This window comes from Mustela lutreola, chromosome 2 (genome assembly GCF_030435805.1).
Source record: "Mustela lutreola isolate mMusLut2 chromosome 2, mMusLut2.pri, whole genome shotgun sequence".
Taxonomy (NCBI): domain Eukaryota; kingdom Metazoa; phylum Chordata; class Mammalia; order Carnivora; family Mustelidae; genus Mustela; species Mustela lutreola.
The window spans coordinates 113,646,060-113,652,223 of NC_081291.1; the positions used below are offsets into that span (position 1 = coordinate 113,646,060).

The 6,164-nt window shown below is 44.7% G+C and overlaps 1 long non-coding RNA gene across 1 annotated transcript; it reads left to right on the forward strand.

The window, feature by feature from the left end:
• The first annotated feature begins 254 nt into the window (after nucleotides 1–254).
• Nucleotides 255–1,183, forward strand: LOC131825861 (uncharacterized). The gene is made up of 2 exons (XR_009351339.1): nucleotides 255–347; nucleotides 896–1,183. It is a non-coding gene; the product is annotated as an uncharacterized LOC131825861 (long non-coding RNA).
• Nucleotides 1,184–6,164: the final 4,981 nt, after the last annotated feature.

Genomic DNA, 6,164 nt, shown 5'->3' on the forward strand with positions numbered 1-6,164 from the left:
TAAAGCAGTAAATGGGGAAGAGATATTTTTTAACTGTCTCTTGAATATATTGCCACGGAGTGATTGCTGCCTCGTAGAGTGGCAGTGCGCTCAGAAATGGAACCCTGTGAGCCTGCCTCAGAGCAGTGTTTTGCGTCTGAATTTCCTGCCTGGTTCTAGGTCTTCGGGTTTGGGAAGGAATCTCACACTGTAGGGTCTCTGGCACCTAAGATCAGCAGTCAAGACTTCCACTTAATGGTATGTGTTTTCTCTAGTTTTCCTTGTTTTAGGGTGGATCATGGGAGAAGGAACATCCAGACGTCTTCCCAGGATCCTTGGTGCTGGGCAGCTGCAGAAAACAATGGAAGGTAGCATCACTTGGGTTTCCCAAAGGTGATCTTGAATTCCCAACCTATCACTTTCCAGTTGGGTGGCCCTGCAGAATTCTACCTCTCAGGGCTTTAGTGGGCTAATGAATATACATGACTCTAATCCCATGCAGTGACAAGGAGGATGGTGAGAGGTAATGGTAGAATCTAGCTTGGGGAAGGAGTAAATGGAAGGTTCATTCCCTTCTTAAGAGGGAGTCTTTGCTATGTTCTTCCTTTGGGAGAGGGTATAGATTTGTTGAAATGAGTTCTCTGTGCATGTAACTAGAATCAGTGGGTAGAAATTCAAGTCCCTTATAGCTTATTAGCATAAAAATAGTGACCTTTTGTAAAGTTGTTCAACAGTAGAGCTCATCAGAGGTGAGTTTCCCATCACTGGAGATAATCAAGCAATGGTTCAACGACTATTTGGAAGAGATGTTTTAGAGTGGATCCCAGCTGCCAGCAAAAGTTGAACAGTTTGACCTCTTAGGTCTTTTCCAAAGTGAAATTCCATAATTCTAACCATGGTCATTTTCCTTCTGTAGCATGAGGAAAAGACCAAAGACACCTAATTGACATGTAAGGACTTGTGTCTGCTTCAAGGAAAATGAACCCAGATGTACTAACCGTGAAGATCCCGGCCTTTCTCCTTCTGAATTACTGCTTTGCATTGGGTTAACACCTGCAGTGCCCCATTATGCCCATATGCCATGACTTCCAGGAGACACTAAAAAGAATCATAGATTGAGTTTAGACTAAATGCAAGTGAGTGGGCCTCCTACCCTCCTGGGTTTTTTCATATAAAATAAAATCGTAAAGGATTCTAAAACGATCCATGGTGGGCTTTGCTGGAACTTTATTTACTTGCTTGTTCCTTGGAAGATAAGTCATTTCTAGAATGTGGACACCAGTAACGAGGCCACTAACTCATTATACCAAAATCTGTATGTTCTGGGATGGACTATGGCTTTGCCACAGTGGCCAGTAAAATCTTCCAAGTGTTTATAATGCCTAAGCCTCAAAAAGCTAAATGGATTTGATGCCAGACTTTGAGTGAAAGACAAAGCTCAACCACCCATCTAAGGTCAACAAATCTCAATATTTGCTGGGAAGGCAGAGCTTATCCTGTGAGTTTTCTTGGCAAGACTCGGTCAGACTGAAATTCATCCTAAGCACATGATGGGAAAACCACTGACAAGAATAATCCTTCCCATGGTACTTACACAGCCATTACTTCAAAACTCTATTAATTAAAAATATATCAATACCCCCATTTATCATCCAGAAGAGATGATAAAATCCACACATGTAAAAACCAAGTGTCTCAGAGATCAGCTGTGGTTAAAAAAGATCTAGTCCAAAAGGCTCAGAGAAATTAGCATACAACTTTTTTTTCTTTTTTTTTTCCCTTTTTCTTTCCCTTTTTCTTTTCTTTCTTTTTTTTTTTTTTTTTTTTTGTAGAAAGACACAGAGGTGGAGTTATGAAGGTCAGAAATGTGTTGAGGAAGTCGAGACAACTCAGTTAGGAAGTGACTCATTTGGGATCACACAATGTCAGGATCCCAACTGAGACTTTTTCCTCCTTAGCTGGGAAAGCATGAAGGAACTGGTAAACATGGAAACTAAGAGGGAAAGCCCAGTCCTCAGACTCTCCTGAAGCACCGGGCCCTCCAGCTCTGAGAATGTATCATGTACTTCAAAACTGGGACCTAGCTTTCAGACACATGCTGTTGGGGAGATTGCCAGGAGTGGATCCCTTGTCATCAGATTTTGCTTGTTGACCTGCTCAGCCAGACAAGAAGAACAGGACAGTCAGGGAGGAACACCTCCATCAGAAAGGAAGAAGCACACTCCTGTAATATCAGACAATGAACAAAAGTTCTTAAAGCATTTTCTCCAACAGAAGTAATTTGTATTGATCGATAACTTTCAAAGGATGCTCCCATTCCCTATTGAGTTTGGTCTTTACAAGAGTCTAGGGAAGTAGTGGGGGCTGGGGTCATTACCTCCTCTTACCGGGGAAGAAACTGAAGCTTGGAGAGGCTAAATGATGGGGCTGTGGCCAGAGTTTGTAAAGGGTGGTTCTGGAGTGATACTCAGGCACTACTCCTTGTATAGTTCTACCCCATGACCTTCCACTCTTTTTGATATGTGGGAAACAGAAGGGAAGATGTTAGAAAATTTTCTAATCATGTGCAGAGGCTATCTCTGATGTATGGGGAAGGTTTATACCCCTCTTCATTCTACCAAACCAGAGGCAGATGTTGGGTAGAAGGAGATCGATACCCCTAAATGGTGAAAACCATATGGCTATCATGAAAACCATCCTTTCTTGCTCTTTACCCTAAATATTATTAAAGCAAAAATGGTGTAAGGATGTCAGGCAGAGGCACAGGAGAGCTGTGATTCCATGAGGCTCAACAGTTTTAAGTTTATGAGCCTCAGGCACATTCTTCCAAAAGGAAATACAAGACAGCATGTCTGATCTTCCTCGTAGATCATCTGAAGGAGCCATGATTTCTGTTCTAGTTGGAGGATATACACACGCATTCCAGAAACAATAAGAATATATATAGATATATGAATTTCTACATACATGTGCTTGTATAAATATATAGAGAGATATCCATTAGAATGTTTATATGAACATTTTATATGAAAAGAAGGTAAATAGTTCTTAAATGAAGAAAACGCCTCATAGTTTGAGACAAAGTAATCAATCTACAAGTGTTTTTGGGTCAGTATGAGAAATTTTTATATATAACATTTATTGACTTCTATACTAGGCACTAAAAGGTTTTTATGTATTAATAATGATAATAAGAATAATAACAAATCCCATGTTTTCCACATACCACACTCATCTGGCAGAAAGCATGGGGACATGATCTGAGTCCCCAAGCGGTCCTGCCCTGGTCCTTGTCCACACGTGTACATCTACAATTCCCTACAAAGTTCTTTCGGACTATTTCTGAGCAGCTTACGGGAGTGACTCACGTGCATTCCCATGCAGAGCATCATTTGGCATATTTCATTTTGCTCCTTCCAGTTACTTCTGTTGACTCTGGCAACAGACCACAGAAACACCCTCCATGCTGCCGACCCAAACTGAAGGGCATGAGGCTGTCAAAGGTGCCGACACCAACTCACAGACACACCCTCAAAGCATTAGAGCTACCTTGTGCTGCCTTTCTGATGTTCCATGGGCCCCAAAGTGAAGCTGCCAAGGGCTCCTAATCCTTACAGACTTCAACAAAACCACAGAAACAGCAGGCCGACCAAGACAAAAATGGGCACATTATCTTGAGAATGGCTCTCCTCCTTTCCTCAGAGCCATTTTCTATGGACCTTTGGTAGACGCCTCCACTCTCTCTTGCCCCCCAGGAATGTTCCCTTCTAGCAGGTTTCTCAGTTGCCACCGTAAATAGTTCACCTGCTGACCTACCCCCTAGAGCTTCCAGCTCTCTGCAGACAGACGTCCACCGCGGGAGGGACTCCGCCTCGCTGTAGGCCAGCACTCCCATGTCACGGATGGCCACATTACAGACACACATATGCTCCACAGGTATTACATGGCTAAGATTGGCCATGCAGGCCACGGGAAAATATAGCTAACTATGGGGTCGATTTTTCAGCTGTGAGGTCAAAGGTGCTTCTTCTCTGATCTTGAAAAGTGCAAGCAGCATCAGCTGCTCCAAGGGCATGGAACGGGCACCAGGCTGTCCTGTATTCTTCCAAGCCTGCACACCACCAGGGGGAAATCTTTTTCCAAACACTCAGGTCAAAGGCTCGCAGGGCAGCCTGAGCCCCAGCTGCACTCAGACGCCCATGGGGGTGAGTTCTCTGGCCTGCTCTTGCCCTTGTTTACAGGAGCGCGCCGAGGGCCTTGGCCAGACCAGCTTGCCTGGCAAGTGTCTGCAGCGTCTTGAGTGGAGGTCTTGCCCTTAGAAGATAAGGCAGAAAGTCCTGGAAAGAAGAGAACCAGAGAACAATAGATCACTTCCTAGGTCCCCTTCACAGAGGAAGACGATATTTCAAGGAAGCGGATGTTTTACATCTACACAGTTTTCCACTTAGCCTCTGACCTCTTCTACTGCCACAGTAAATCTGCTGACCACTTGGCTGTCAGCCTTCCCAACAGCATTTCTCTCCAGTGACCCTTTAGGAGAAGAAAAAGGTGCACAACGGGAGAGAGGGAGACTGTCTCAGGCAAGTCCTTTTCTTGCTCTGTCTCTGCAAACAAAGCAAAGTTGTAGCCTAACAGCAATGAGAAGATGATGGGGGGTGAGGGAGGCTGAGGAGGAGGCGGGGGTAATGTGTGCGTGCACACGTGTGGATGTGCACCCCTCTTGGAGCACTGTCTTTCTGATGATCCCTTCCTCTTGGTGCCTCACTGGCACTTGACCTTGTTGCTAAGGAGTTTGTTCTGAGGTCGCAGCTATGAAAATGGTTGGTTTTCAACAGCGCATGATTTTCAAGTTGGCTTTCCGTCTTGTTGCTGGCCACCCGCTGGCTAGGTGACCTTGTGTGATCCAGGTAACTCCTTGAGTCTTGCTTGTCTGCACAGTTGAGAAAAACTTATTTACTCCACAAGCAAACATGGAGTGCCCACTCCATACCAGGCTTCTTGCTAGCTACCACGTGTGTGGGGAAAAGGAGGCAAGGAGATAAGCAAGACACAATCCTTTCTACTAAGTTCCTACTGGATGACAAAATCCCTAAAACTCTCCTCTCTTGGCTTGTGGGATGCCACCTTCTGTGTCTGGGATTGGGGCTCACCCAGTGCTGCCCACGCACCTTCTATGGCACACCCTTAAACACTCTCCTCATGCCATTCTCTAGATTCTTGTTACCCTGAACTATGGTGTTCACATGCTGTTTGGAGTCCCCTACATTTTTCTGTTTAATACTCCTGGAGAGCTATTTCTCACACCTTTCTAGCATTACCACAGTCACAATTTTATCTTCATTTTAATCCTCGAACTAATGGTTGTCTTCTCCGCTTGACTGAAACTTCCATATAGACAAGCCTCACATCTGCTCTCCCAGCACACTACCTGGTGCAGAGCAGGCATTAATATTGGTTACAGGAGTGAACTAATGAACCCTTGGCTTCTACTCTGCTCTTTGGTATATTCTTCTTGGGCCTTATTTAGCCCAATTGCCTCATTTTACAGATGAGCAAAACTGAACTCCAGAGGGAAAAAAATTTGCTCAGCATCACACTTGGCCTAAGAGGCTGAGGCAGAATGAAACACCAGGTTTGCTGACTCCAGGGGAAGAATCCAGGCTCTTTCCATGCTGTTCTTTTCCTAATGGAGGGTAAGAGAAATGCCTCAGACATTACCAGTCTGTGACGACTCAAGGAAATTAGTTTCCCTTAGTTTCCCTTAGTTTCCCAACTCTAGTTGGGAGTCCCCAAGGAAGATACCCACATGGACCCACAAAGCACAGTATCAGCAATAGCCACAACTCACTGGCTCTTATCTTAGGCCTCTCTTCCCACTTGTCCATAACCGGATTCCTGCAGAATCAACTTGGGAGACTCACTGCTTCAATCCACCATCAGGAGAATATCAAGCTTGGTCTCGACTGTTTCCAGTCTGCGAATACAAGACTATCACTGATTTCTTGAAGAAGGAAGGAAAGCATCTTGTCCCTCCCCCATGCCTTATGTACTGTTGTCTGTGCTCGGTCTCATGAAAGTATGTGCAAATCCTCCAGATCAAGCAGCCTCTAAGACTTCTCTCCTCTAGAGCCACAAATCTGCCCGAGGAATAGCTAGGGACAGCAGGTACCATTGGTACTCTAAAT